The 11,381-nt window shown below is 44.6% G+C and overlaps 2 long non-coding RNA genes across 2 annotated transcripts; one reads left to right on the plus strand and one right to left on the minus strand.

The window, feature by feature from the left end:
• Positions 1–733: 733 nt before the first annotated feature.
• On the plus strand, positions 734–4,049 carry LOC144167720 (uncharacterized). Its single transcript, XR_013322100.1, has 3 exons — positions 734–868; positions 1,353–1,434; positions 3,942–4,049. It is a non-coding gene; the product is annotated as an uncharacterized LOC144167720 (long non-coding RNA).
• Positions 4,050–4,328: 279 nt separating this feature from the next.
• On the minus strand, positions 4,329–8,347 carry LOC144167719 (uncharacterized). Its single transcript, XR_013322099.1, has 3 exons — positions 7,954–8,347; positions 4,924–5,066; positions 4,329–4,683 (listed from the first exon to the last, which is right to left on the minus strand). It is a non-coding gene; the product is annotated as an uncharacterized LOC144167719 (long non-coding RNA).
• Positions 8,348–11,381: the final 3,034 nt, after the last annotated feature.

The following is an 11,381-nucleotide window of genomic DNA, read 5'->3' on the forward strand; positions in this document are numbered from 1 at the left end:
TCTTGTGCATACCCCGTTATTCAAGGGGAAAGTTATCGAAAATTACAGTGACGGCGCTCAGTGAGGCATGGCGGGGGCTATTTGCTACGGCCGGGCTCGTTTTTCACTCGAACAATTGTAGCATGAGTGACGTAGCCTTCACTCGTGTGACATATATATTATGCAAGCAGGGATGAGGCATGAAACTCTTCCGAGAAAACGAACTTAATCAGCGTACTTATCTAAAATTACGTCACTTCACAATCACGCCCCAATGAGACGACTTGCAATCTGAAGGCCTACAGCTTAAGGTTTAACCGATTCTGCATGAGCACTGAATACTTTGCCCACGTGACGAAAGTGACCAACGCTTTCCCATTTTCTCGGCTGTAGACAGGTGAGCAATGTCGATACGTCGGGGACAACTTTTATCGGTCCATACGTCATCGCGTTTTTCGTGTACCGCAGATTTTTCGTGTAGCAAAACTCCAGAGTCTCCACGAGTCATTGAACCCCGAGGCGTTCTATAGCGGGAGGCGTTCCAAAATGAACGTTCTAGTGTGTGTCACCGCACAATTCAAAAGGCCAGTAATTTCGATGGTGACCGCGCAGGTATAGAACACACATGAATGTTCGTTTGCCTTATGATAAGAGCTCGGGACTTCTTCTCTAGTGCTGCACACGCCTCAAAAACGTCTAGAAAGGATTTCTTTCACTGACGCTACTTAACATGCAGGATAGAGTGGTCCGAGTGCGGAGCGGACATACGCTCTGTTCGTTCTGGCTTACAAGGACGCCTTCCGGGAAGGCCAACTTTATCGCGAATGCTGAACAGAAAGCGGCTGCAACTGTCTTCTTCATGGATGATCGACCGCCGTCAACACTCAAGGTAAGTAAATTTGCGAACACCTTGCACCTGAATTTCGTGGTGCTTCTGTCTCGTGTCTTGCGCAGCTTCTCTTGTCATCCGCCTTGATGGAGTGGAACGGCTCATGGTCTTTTTCCGCAGTTTTTGGTTATGAAAGCCGATGGACGCATTTCTTTTCGTACCGAGGCTTAACCGTAAGCAAAGCTCGAATATAGCTTAATGCCCAGAGATTGCGTTTGACTACAGTTTTAAGCAGGAAAACAGTTTCCCCATTTTCGCTGCCTTTCATTTTTTCTTTCTACCGCCACCCCAACCATCGCATTTTATTTTGCGCAAATATTTCCGCCGTTGATAATTTTAATTTCCGATTTCGAAGTGCACGCGCTTTCCACCAAGGAAAATGCTCGTAATCAACACAATGAGCAAGGCAATGCATTTGTCAATATTTCCCGATTCGGGTTGCGAACTTGCGAAACAATTCTTTATGATTCTTGCCCTCTTTCAGACATGATTGTTTTTTGTGGGGCAAAAGCAATATGTACATACTTTGCTCCCAACCATATGCCATCAGAATGCCCTAAAAGTCGGTAAGTATTGGCAATAATTTTCTTATTCACAGTTTTCTGTCATAATTTTTTTAACGTACTACCACTGGCTTTTCGTGGTGACTGCACATTATACTGCTGTTCTCGGGATAAAGATTATTCCTGCCAGAGTAGACAACAATTACCATTAAGATGTAATAAGATGATCTACCTGAACAAAATGTACGAGCACGAAATGACCCCAGGAGGCCGATAGGACCTTGTAACTCATCTCTACTGACCACTAAGCAGCAGATGTGTAACTTATGCATAATAATGTCACAAGGCTTTTATTGTGGTTTCTTTTCATGCGCTATTCCGCGTGAATTTCAGTAACTTAGAAATAATCTTTCCAGTTGTCTGATATTTTGAAAGTTTTCTGAAGTAAGCATTTGCCAAAAATATTATGAAGGCAATAAAGAAATTTTTGTGAAATTTCAATTAAAGTGTAATTCTTGGCCCTCGTGGAGTAATACAAATGTGGAAAGATCCCCACAAAATGCCACTAAGCTCCCGAAATGGGCACTTACGTTATACCTGATCGGCACCCGTGACAAGAAAATTTGTTGCCTCTTTTGTTGAGGTGCAACGAACTGCGACCCAACCCATGTATGGTACCTCAAAAATGAGAAAACTTGTGAAATTTACCAACATCAAGGCCGAGGCCATGCCGCATAATAGGCATGAAAAAGTAAGGGAGAAGTAACTAACAAAGAAGAAAACAAAACAGCACTTGAGATCAAATTGCAGAACTCTGAACAGCCCTGAAGCCAGTTAATTAAATATAGTGAACAAATTTCGTGGGAAGGGTTAGTATAAAAAAAGGAAAGAAGTATTACTTGCAAGAAATTTGGTAGTTTAACCACAGCTTATCCCATTATTAACCAATAAAAAATAGAATGCGGCAATTTATTTTGGTCACTTTCAAGGCCTAATTTATTACTGAATTAAATCCAGATCAACCTTTGATGAAGTGTTTTCCTTCTTTCCAAGAACCGCACAAATTGAGCTGACCCAAGTAATATTTCTAACACTTCAGCTAAGTGCTCACGCTCACACGCTTACATGCCAACACGATATCTCAAGACACTACGTACCTGTGCGCAAGCGTAGCACGTCCATTTCTTATAATGGCCGCTGATAATTTTGGACCAATGTCTTCCAAGATTTTTCGAAGGTCTTGAGTGTTTCTCCAAAGAATTTCTCTCAGCTACTCATCGCAAAATGTAAGCCTACACTTGTCTATCCCTGTAAAGCGTGCACCACCGCATACAGTGCGTTACTACGGTAGAGCTTCTTGCAAAAACGCACGAGCTCAGTTGAAAGAAAAGGTGCACCTCAGAAATTGGTGTAATGTGCCACTGAAGATTGGGATCGATCGTTTCTCCAGCTGCAAATAGATGCGAAAGTAAATACTTTGTTGTTCAGCAGCGAACAACGCCAGCGCTTGCAGCAGAGAACATGTGCATCCCACTTCCTCATGTATACCTGTTTCAAAACTTTGCGGGAACTTATAAAAACATCCCCGCAGCTTGCCCTACTGGTGCAAAGCTGGAGAACCAGCAGGGCTGGTGGCCCCTCTCCCTTCTTCGGAGACCCGGCTATTGCACCTCACATGGATTTTCAAACTTGCCGCTGAAAGTTCTCCATGACTGGCAGACCCGCATCATTTTGTCCGAAGCCTTTCACATCTCTCACAAAGTGGAACGCGGTAGCACACGCTAGAACCTGCGTCAACCGGCTCCGCAAATTCGCCGTCTGTAGCGCAAAATCCGCGACCGTGCTCCCCACTTCAGGCGCAAACTCCCGTGAAATGGCGAGGATAACAGCACGCGAGAGGCCATGCCACAAACTCTGAGCAGAGTATTCTTGAAGGACGAGCTGGCCGACTCCGGGGGCTACTCACGAAGCGCGCATTCCCATGCGCTCGATGTGTTTTCTTTGTATTTTTTACAAGCTCCTCACTCTGCCGAAGCTCACGCGCAGGACTGGACGACACCGGGTGCTCCTCACGAGGAGCACGCTCACGTGCACTAGGCTGGGCTTATTTTTCTAGTAATGCTCCACAGCGGAACTAAAAGCTTAAACGGCTCTGTTTATAAATTCTACTAGGCCTGTGCAGATGGAGACGTAAAAAGATTTATCTAAACTTACTTAGGAACGGGCATTGGTATAATGTGCCTAATTTTCAGTACCCAGGATAAGTCAGGAAAGATTTGAACGCCAAGATATGTACATGAAAGCACTTATTCTGGAATACGATATTCATAAAGTGAAAAGGCGGAGTATTATTGCGCACACATCTGGACCCAGGGTTTGTGGTAACGAAATCTTGTCCGAAGGGCGATTTGTTTGAAGGACACGTAGCTCAACTCGGGTACTTGATAGAACACGAAACCTTTGCATTCAGATTACGCACAGGACTTTAAAAAGTTACAATTTAGAAATTGGTCGTCCAACAAAGATGCCAGGATTACGTATCTTGAGTCTTATCAAATTCTTTTTTGCAGCTTCATGGGCACTGCTGAATTGACCCCAGAAGACCTCTTCTGCTCTGACATTGTCCAACAACGTGGGCTGAAGCTTGGAGGCGGCGACGGGCTGACGCGTCGGGGAAAACTCTCGCTTGCCCTCACAAGGGGCGTATAGGCGTACATCGATCTCCACTTTTCGCGGCAAACCACAGCCACGGAGCAAGAAAATACCTTTCTCCGTGACCACAGCGTTGGCGGACTTGGTTTCGAATACACGTTGCTTGGCTCCAGTAAGGAAGATATAGACATCATCGGTCATTCCATGTGATTGAAGCTTGGCCATTCCATGAGAAGTCCTTTATTAGATGCACCTAATAAAATCAGACACAGCGTTTATTTTAGCAGCAACAATATTCTGTTTATATTCCTGGGCCAATTGCAAGGGGGTGAACAAGGAAGTATGGCAAGCAGAGTGACCTGAATATTTGGGCTTGGTTCCATCGCGAAGCTAGAGCTGTAACAAGAAAGAAAAAATTAAGAATATGGAACATAAGTACAAGTTTAATCGACAGACAAAGAATCTAAAAAGCTAGACGCAACAATTCTATGCAAGCGCGTTCGGATATACGGAAGGAACGGTTGATTGTCCATTGTCTCGGAGCGTAGAGGGTACAGCCCCAAAAGACCGTCCAGAGTCGAGAATGCGGTAGATATGTTGGCGCGTTGGTCAAGCTACGTTCTCAGAAGTCGTGGTTAAATCACGGCCTGGGACTTGGACCTGCAAGAACACACCCATCAGGTATACGCTACGACTCCACATTGCAACTGTTTGCTGTTAATTTCGCATTGATCTGGTGACACTGAACAAGTGAATGTAATCAAGAAAATTTGCTAGTACTTTTCCATAATTTGCTGTTGAATGGACCACCATTCGCTAACTTTTGAGCGTTACCTATGGCCTCACGTTTTTCAATGTTTAAAAGAAGACAGGAAAGTTGGCTCTTGTGCCAAGTATCACCTTTCTTTCCGAAATTTCACCCTGGTATTTTTTAAGCAACGTGGCCTCAGAAAATCCCCTTTGTGAGCTTGCTTTGTCTTCTTCATTTTGGCTTGTTTTCCGGAGTGGACACACACTAAAACCTCCACGTTCTCCTCTTCTTCCTGCGCTGACACACAGAAATACCAATAAAATGTCTTTGACACTGCCATTGATACATTGTAACTGCTCTTTCATGACAAAGTTCACAAAAGTACCCTTAAATACACACGATGATTTTTTCGTTCCTGGAATTTTAAATTCTCGGCTTCAACAACACCAGACAGATCTCCACAAGTGGAACATCATAAAATCCCATAAAAATTGATTTTGTAGGCGTTAACTAACACCTTGACTTCGGAGTATGGGCCCTCAGTTATGACCTGTAGTGTATCTGTTGAAATTAAAAAGCGCTCTGAAAAACCTACTTAGTAGAAGCGAAACCGGCGTTAGACTACCGCTATCAACTGGCGTCTGGTTTTATTGTGATAGCAGATATAAATAGCCCAAGAAAGGCAAACCGATAGAACAGTACACATAATAGTCCCCCCTGCTTTTTTATGTCCCCGAGCGCAAGCAAATCTTATTATGAGAGAAACTCTGTACTGCTTCCCTATAGTCAATAGCGACGCCTAGGATCTCCCTTACGTTAATACTACTGGGATGCTTAATAAGAATTGTTTCTCTCCATCGGCGTGAACGTTCCGGTGGATGTGGCGTACACCTTAAGCGTGTTTTATAAATCACGTACTGTCTGGAGCTGTGGAGTTAGGAACAAGTATTATTGAATCATCTACACACGCCTATTAGTGTGGGTGTGGGAGCATGCGCTCACATGTGCGTGTGTTCCCGCGCCCTGACACAGAGCACTAGGTCTAACGAGCAGCGAAAAAACTTACTTGCACTGCTTCCTGCATGGCGCAGCCGTGTTTATAAAGACTAAAATGCCTGCAAAGTGTGTTTATTATTTGTAACGGCGACGGTTGTACGTGAGAAAACGGTTCTTTGCCCGAACGAATCCACTTAAAGGCGTGAATGCTACATAGCATGCTGGCGTGACTGGCTTTGTAGCGTTCTTCAAGGGATCAGCAATGCTCGAAAGGGGATTGAAAGAATTCACGAAGGAGCGATCTACCGCAATGGAACTGCCCTTAAAAAAGTCTCCACGGGAGACTACGCATCTTTGAAGTAAGTCTCCATGGCAGACTATAGGCACTCTAAAACAATTAAGTTCTTTTTTTTTTGTTAAGTGAACTTATTGGTCAACTGAACGGTTCAGACACACAAGGAAACGCAATGAGTAACGAAAAAGTTAGCCCGAAAGTATTTAAAAGGCTCAAATAAGTTGTCAAAGGGGGTGCGACAACCACTGACCACTGGCTATAAGTTAATGTAAATTTGCACGTGATTTTCTGATTGTTTTTTTTCAGGCACGGCAGTGGCCATTGTGGTAATGTAAGTAACGTTTTTCGGAGACGAGTGTTTGAGTACGGCAGTGTTGGCACTAACGAATCATTTAAACGCATTAATTTTCTGCATGATAGTGTACTTTGTCCTGTGACGTCTTGCGCTTCTGAAGATTTTGTTACCCACGAGTGATTCGAAAGATGCCTACAGCATGTTTGCGCCGTTGAGCACCAAAAACCCACCTCTTGCGTGGATTCAATACATCCATTTTCGGACCCATTCTTCACATTTCTCATAAAGGGCTCACCTAAAACTGCTCATACGTTTGTTGTGCAGCCCTACGGTGGGAAAATGTTAAGGACCCAGAAGCATCGTGTACCCGTAAATCGTAAACGTTCATGAACATGTGTGATCTGTGCGTAATAGTGGGCGTGAAGCGTCCAGCCTCTGGGGAACCTATTTATTGTCGGTATGAAATCTATAAGCAATGTTGAATTATTCTTCTATCGGTGATGCCTTAAAAGAAGATATACAATTTGGGTAAGAAATACACAATTTCGCTCGTTGTCGGCGTGGGTAAGAATAACCGAATAACCGAATAAAGTTCGAGGCATGTGTTTATGGTTCCCGCCCAATGCGGCGCAAGCATATTGTTTTTCAGATCTTTGCTCGGCAGAGCATACACTATGATAGCGGCGATGAACCCGCGCCGACAAAATAACTCCCTAATACGAGGACGCTACATAACTACGCATTGACAGTTGCCAGTGTAAAACATTAATTAGTACGCAGAACGAAGACAAAAACTTCACGCACACTGCCGTCTTTATAAAGAATGTGGCCAAGCAGTGCTCCAGCCGTTGCAGTACGCTTCGAGTGGAGAAGGATCACAAATTTCGGCCAGAGAGCTACGGCATTCTTTCCATATCTTCGTGTTATTTAGAGGTTGGAAATTAAATTTGGGATCATTAATTCGCTCCATACACTGCTGATTCCTTTGCTTTAATGAGCAATAAAATCATCATGCTACTCCTCATGTAAGAGAGAGACAAACACACACGCGCATGGAAGAAGTATTTTATAAGCAGCGCAGTAATGCTTCCACAATTAAAAAAGTTTTCTCCCCCAAAGCAAAGCTCATTGATTAAACAAGTAAATGTGGTACCCTACCTGGTTAGGTCAATGACCTAACCAGATAGGGTAGGGTAGGTAGGGTTGGAGCAACCCTTGGCAAGTACGTAATTCATAATTGCTACCATGTTGTAGCTTAGACGCATAAAAGTCGAACATGAACTTCGAAAACCGAACAAAAAAGAGTCTCTTTACGGTGTTTTTAGTAACGTTCATTCTATCGTTGTCCAGATGAATAAAGCGATGCATTGATGCTCTTTCAAGCGCTCCTCGCGAAAGCGATATTAGGTAGGGGGGTCACGCAGGCAATGTAAAAATAAGGGATTCGTGATCACAAAAGGGGGGCTCAGTATGCTTTCTCAATATATTAGCGTTCTGTGGTCCTCTATCCCGAGACATTTTGTTTTAGTGAGTGGCCCTTTCCGAAACTGTGGAAACATCTACGCAGGGCTGAAAGCATGAGCCGAAACTCACCGGGGCTTAAAGTGATCAAAACTAAGATGAATATCCTCAGTCAAGTCCGCCCCATCAGGCGGCACAGGGTGTTCGCGGTAACATGTCGAATCGACGTCCTGCATTTATGAAGGCATCTCCGGTAGAAAGGCAGCACCTTGCCGGTAAGATGACACGCAAGCGCAAAACACTGAGACTTAGCGCGCGAAAGCGCGCGACTGAAAGAGCACGCGCAAGTAGAGTCAGAACGCACGCACTCTCGTGTTCCCGTATACGGAGGTCGCCGTCCGTCCCGCTGTGCTGTTTGTGCAGACGACGCGGAGGCGTGCGAACGACGCAAGGACACGCGTACTCGATCGCTTCTGTGGCAGCCGCGCCCCACACGCGCGTGATGATGATAACACACAGAATGGCCACGCCATCTCTCGCAGACTTCGGACCCCTCAAGCGCTTCCTGGTCGCCTGTCGAGTACTGAACCTCGTTTCGAACCAAGGAAAGGCAAACTTGAGCGCGCGTCTCTCTCTCTCTCTCTCTCTCTCTCTCTCTCTCTCTCTCTCTCTCTCTCTCTCTCTTAATGTGTGAGTTTTTGCGTGCCAGTACACCTGTTTATATCTGTGAGCGCTTGTGCGGTCCCGTCGAGAATGCGCTTTCGCTTTCCGTTTCAGATTGTAAATACATACTTTTACTGTTAAATATTCAAAGGTTTCATTGTTCGCGAACTATGCAGGGACAAAGAAGACGGTAACTATGCTCCCACTGAAAAAATATGTTAGGCGTGTTACGCAAGCTCTCATCTCTTTCGTAATATACGGCATGCAGGCCTACTCAAGTGGAATATTAAGCCCATCCGAACTGAACCCCCACATATATGGATATTGTAATCTAGCCCGCGGTAGCAATACATACCGGGTTTACAATAAATTTACCCAACGTATGATCGAACGATATTCTGAAACATAAAATTTCCTGAAGCATTGCTCTCTGCGATGGCGGATTACCAGCGAAGCAGATGTTGTTGTTGTTTAATAATGCTTGTTGGAGCAAAAAAAAAAAGAAAACGAAATAAAGGTGGGAGGCATCTTAGTCTGAAAAGCCGCAGGCCGTAGCCGCTGCCCTAGCCAGGGAGATCTTCTTGGGTAGGTGGAAGAGAGGGGGTAAGGGCGGTCGGGGCATTTCCACACGAAGTGGTAGGTTGTATTGGGTGTGTGGCATTTCAAGCATGGGTATGTCGAGGTGGATATGTGATTCAGGATGTCTGAGTTAAGTAGATATTTGTTTGAAGCCGGTGACGTAGGCGGACCCTGAGGCACATGTGGGGAGGAAGGGGGGGGGGGGGGTATAGACGAGGCGGCTTTGTTGGTAATGGTGTAGGATGTCAGTGTATCTGCTGGGGGCGCGAAGTTCGAGGGAAGGATAGGTTAACGTCGCGTTATCGCGCACCGTCGGGAACGCTCGGAGAAAGATATTGCGACGCTTTGATGTCGCGAAGTGTCAGCGAAGACCAGGTGACACGGAATTTTTGCACAAAGGTACGAGCTGTTGACGGATGTGGTGCTGCGATTAGTGGATCCTCGACTTCACTCAGTCTCGGTAGATGGTTTTAAATCGCGGGAATCAATATCCATTCGGGGGAAGGAATCATGGCACGTCACATTAAAGCAGAGATCTTTACGCTTCCCGCACACTCGGAAATTTTTGACGTCCCGGGAATGCAGTGCCCTCCCGACAGCCATAACTGAAAAGATGTAAAATTCGACACTGAAAATGACGCCTTTCTGGATTTCTGTCTGTGCTTGGCCGGTAGAGTTGAAGTTTTTGCACCGGCGGATGCCTCGTTTGGCAGCGGCCGCCTGTTAGCAAGCAAACACGCAAGCCATCAAGCAAACATACCAACGCGCACGCACAAGTGCTTCACGCTATGGAAAGGGCCTCGCGCTGCAGCCACGTGGCTAAAGTTAGCTTTGCAGCAAGGCGCTTTTTGAGGATTCAGAGCAAATATGCACGAAACGCTATCAATAAATAGCTGCTATAACATTACAATGCAGTACATTGCATTTATATTTAAAGCAGGCGTAGCCATCGGCGAACTTTTGCAGCAATAAAAAAGACACGCGACAAAACAGAAAACAAGAAAAAAAAAAGGCATTATCCGTGAGCAAAGCACAGAAATAAACCCACGAACCTTAAACTAATCAAAAATAAAATGAAGACTATATGAAGCCGGTGTAGTGCAACAGACACAGCGTACAAAAGACGCAATGGTTAGTAAACCCAGTTGATGGGAAGTCATTATATCTAGGTGAAAATCTAACTTATGCTACGTTTCTGCATTTCAATGAAAAAGTCAAATAATAGAATGAGTTACACTCGCCCAAACCCGGCCAAGAAATATCAATTTTAAGTGAGACCCATCAAGAACGCTTGTTATCCTTAAAAAAATTTTTAAAATGTTTGGTACAGCGGCGCTCTTACGGCCAATAGATGGCTCAAGAGTCACCGCTTATGGAAACACAGGCGAGAAAATAGCTTATTTTGCGTGCCCGTATGTGACTTGGCTCTAAAAGCTGTGAAGAGTGGTTTGTATTGCAGCCAAATTTATTTTATAAAACAGCTTTAAAGACTTTTGATGTCCCTGTAACCATAAACAACCGAAAAAAACTTACAAACAGGTAAAAGGGAGTTTGCGCGATTGGCGCAGCTACATTTGTTCTTACGTTTCTCTGGATCCGCCGAGGATCGCTCCGAAGTACTGTCAAATCGGTGCATTACTATTCATTTCCTTGATGACCGTACCATGCTTATCTAACCGTACGTGAAATTTATTGTTCTGTGAGAAACTCAATTGCATTTTCACCTAACGGCACGTGAAAATTATAGTCCAGTAAAAAATCGATCGCATTTTCACCTGATTGTGTTTATCCGGAAAGAGCAATTTTATTATAATCACACCAAGTTTTACGGGTATATGCTGACTTCGCAAGGCAAAAATCGAGATGGTAAGAGTACCTTGTATTTTTAAATGTCCGTTAACTACAGATCTCCTGTGTAGAACTTGCATAATATATTAAAAAGAAGATGTCTTCTGAACCTGTGCCGTCGACGTGCGAATTAAAGCTCCCATTTTTGCCTGTATATTACAAGTTGCCGAGAATACAGCGCAATGATATGCGCTGAATTCTCGGCGCGGGAAGTTTAAAGCAGGCTTGAGAAATGAGCGTTCCAAATAATTGAGCGAGAAGTTTGCCAGCGTTAGGCATAAGGTGCAGCGTGAAGTGCTCGATCCAGTTACTCCTTTTCAAATCTTATCGCAACTCCGTTTTCAGCCGAGCTCATTTCAGATTTCAGGATGGAAAACTTGAAGAACGTCGTACGTTTTCGCTAACGGGCGGCCCGTATAGCAGACATTCAGCGGCGATAAAGTAGTTTCTCCAATTTCACACTACCGTCA

The sequence above is a fragment of the Haemaphysalis longicornis genome, unplaced genomic scaffold (genome assembly GCF_048455015.1).
Source record: "Haemaphysalis longicornis isolate Haplotype H1 unplaced genomic scaffold, Haemaphysalis longicornis Haplotype H1 scaffold_2, whole genome shotgun sequence".
NCBI classification, from domain to species: domain Eukaryota; kingdom Metazoa; phylum Arthropoda; class Arachnida; order Ixodida; family Ixodidae; genus Haemaphysalis; species Haemaphysalis longicornis.